Consider the following 3,619-nt stretch of genomic DNA (forward strand, 5'->3'; position numbering starts at 1 on the left):
TGTAATAAGAATCACAGTGTGAAACAAACACATACAAGGTATCACATACATTACAAAAAACAACACTTGAGAAAGAGATTTAAGAAAAAAAACAAGGTTCATGGGACATTAAGTTGTGCGTGCACATTGCACACTGTTCACGACTGTGCTGAGAATGAGGCACTAAATCACATTGTTAGAACTGTTCGAAGCACTTCACAAATTCATTAGTTTCTCTGAGGTATGTTGAGTCATATGCATTGATGCACGTGGTTCCATGTCTTGAGCATTGGAGGGGGACTTTTGGGATGGGGCCACAGTACTGACATCACATAGGGCTAAACGTCGGGTGTTGTTGCTACGTTGTTGCAACAGCAATAGGGAGTGCTGGAGCGTCTGCAGTACGCTGTTGAGATTGAAGTCAGACCCACGCATATGATCACGGCAGTACGGTAGAAAGACACAGTGATAGGCCCTCCTCACGTCGATTAATTGTCTCTGAGGTCTACTTGTTGGGATACATCACTAGTCTAGGTCTCTTCTCTCGCTGGACATAACTTTACGTTTCCCAATATTGCAGTTCGACGAGGGATGATGGCACGTGGAGTGACTCCACAAGTGTGTGAGGTCATCCATACAGGATCGAACTAGAAGCGACGATTGCCAAAACTGCTCTCTAATAGAGAGGAGAAGTTAGAAATGAGACCATACATTTGTTAGTGTGGCACGATACTGCTTTGTGTATGCAGATCGGCCAATGCTAGTGAGTTATTAAAACCCAAACAGGTGAGTATATAGCGTCCCTTTCTGTCCTGAGGCACATGAGACGCCGGTTATGACACCATATGTGATCTTCTTCGTGTACTCACGACAACGTGGTCTGCCGCAGGGAATCCCTCCAAACGGCTGCCGCGTCCGGAGAGCTAGTTGGCTGTCGCGTGTCAGTGTCAACGACCAGCCTCACTTTCACTTGTGGCCCGGCGAGGGCTGTCTGCCGCCAAATCCCTCAGGTATAGAGCCCCGTGACTGTCAGCTTGTAGGACCGGATGCTCTCGCGCCCTTCACGTCAGGTGGCGCGCTGACGCTCTCTTCTTGCAGGTAGCCGATGACCTCTTGTTTTTACTCCGGCTGGCCTCTGCATTGCCACGATCCCCGTCATCTGCACAATTCTTACAAAAATCTTATGCCTCACTTTTCCCCATGACCTTCTATGTTATAATAAATTTACATAACGATAGATTGATGGTCTGTCATTTCAGACACTCTAATTTTAATTTTATAGTTATTTATCTGTAGCTATCTTGGTGTATCTAATCTAGACATGGAAATAATTTATCTTGATATTTGTGTAGAGACCGATCTCAGTATTGTACATGGCGTGTGATAACTGATGCTATGTAATGGATGAACAACTAAATGTGCGGGCCCGCACTAATATTACTATTAATTATATAGACCGACAGTAGACATGCTCAAGAATTAACTACCATTTGCCAACGATCTACATTCTATGTCTTTTAATTAAATTATGTTGTTATGCAGGTCTAAGTTTTACTGTGCTATAAAGAAAATGCAACTATGCTACTTTCGCTCGCCCGTCGTCCCTCCATCTCGGGTCTGTGGTTTGGTGACCTGAAAAATAGCATCTTAACAAGCGCGCCAAACACTTGTGGTAGAAAACCGCCACAATATTAAGGATCTAGTTATTGTAAAATCCTAAAGTTTAATTTATCCTAGTATATGGTACTCTCTTATTATTATTATTATTATTATTTTGTTTTTTTTGTTTTTTACCTTATACAACACTCTTACATAATTACTGTTACGCTGAGATATCTCGCTGCTCGCCGCTATTGACGACAGTGATGTGCGCGCCGTACGACATGGCCTCCGAGTTCTCACTACGCCTCACTGAAACTCCAGAGACTGGGTTAGCCATGGCTATACAAGACAATAAATTTATAGTTGCAACTTCTTTTTCTATGTTATGCGGTTTTCGCGATCAAAGCACACCTTTCCAGAGACAATGTAATATGACCAAGCCAGGACTGGTTCCTGTTGAGGATTCCGTCGCCCACCACACATCAGCTACACAGTATGTCACGAATATCCAAGTATAATTCCCTGGTTAATCATCTGTGACAGTCACAAGCAGCACGCTAAATCCCCAACCAGCACATTGGCGTGGTAGGCTTTATGCCCGCATTTCTACCGTCTGGGGCCTAGGGCACCATTGGAGTCAAACGCTCACAGGTTAACCCCGACTTGTAAGACAACGATGCTGGCGCAGCTCTGCAAAAAAAAAACTATGCTGCCCATATTCACCCTCGAAATCACGCAATATACCACAATCTTGCAGTGCAATGATGCGTGCCTGCAAGCATTGGTATGAACGTTTCACGAACTGGTTGTAGCCGCTATGGAGCGTAACACGACTTCTCTGAACGCTTCTAAGAGCACGTTCTTGTATGCGCCCGTTTGTGCGACATCTCGTCACTCATCACTATCCCTTAACATGGACACCACATTGGAAAGGACAAAAACATTGCTCATGGAAAGGTAGTGCCTCTTATCGCATTGACAGTGGAGCTTGCGAACATAAACAGAAAAAAATTAGCAGCAGTAAATTCTTATGCGAGAATACGCAGCGTGTTAATACTTTAACAATCTTAATCTATTAATGTAACGATTATTGTTCCCCGAAGAAAGGTTCATATCTTTGCCTATTCTACTCTGTACACCACTTACACTACTACTATAGCAAGGTTCACGTATTTGCCCATTCTACTATGTCCACTTTCAGCGTCTCCAATTCATAAGCATTGTGGTGAGCTGCTCTCCTTATACGGTACGGGCCGTTGTAAATAGAATAGAATTTTTGGCATTTCATTTTTTATTTGTTCGAAAGTCGGAAAGACTTAACGAGCACCTTTTGTCCAATTTGGAAGTGTCGTAGACGAGCTCCCCTGTCGGCACGTCTCTTCCTGACCTCTGCTGCAGCCCGTATCCTCTTGAGAGCCAAATCCACTATGGCTTGGTGCTGCGTTCGCGCCCTTGGTGGGAAGTTTACGACCTCGGTTATCAAGTCCTTAGGAATCCGGTTTTTCAGTACTGTAATGGGTGCCAATTTTGTTATCCCACGGGGTGCCTCATTGATCACCTCCTGGAAGTCTTTAAGGAAAACGTCCCATGTCGTGTGCTGTTTGTTACAGTACAACCGGCACAAGTTTCCGAGTTCTTTAATAACCCGTTCTGCAGCATTCGAGCTCGGATGGTGCGAAGATATAAAAATGGGATCAATTTTACATCGACGCAACGTCTCCTTCCAAGTTTTTGACTTAAACTGTGGCCCGTTATCAGAAATAATTTTACTCACATGACCAACCCGTTGTAGGAAATCCCGGATTAGGGCTCGTGATACAGTTCGTCCTGTCGCCCTCTTCAGTGGCGTAAAGGTAACGTATTTGGACGTTAGTTCAACAAACACTAATACGTAAGTATATCCTCTTCTTGTTCTTGGCAAAGGTCCCATCAAATCTGTTGCTGCTAATTGTCTTAATTTGGTCGGTACGATTGGGTATAGTGGTGCCTGCATGCTCACAGTGGTGTGCTTAGCCTTTTGGCAGTCTTTACACACCGA

Source organism: Schistocerca piceifrons, chromosome 1 (genome assembly GCF_021461385.2).
Source record: "Schistocerca piceifrons isolate TAMUIC-IGC-003096 chromosome 1, iqSchPice1.1, whole genome shotgun sequence".
Taxonomy (NCBI): domain Eukaryota; kingdom Metazoa; phylum Arthropoda; class Insecta; order Orthoptera; family Acrididae; genus Schistocerca; species Schistocerca piceifrons.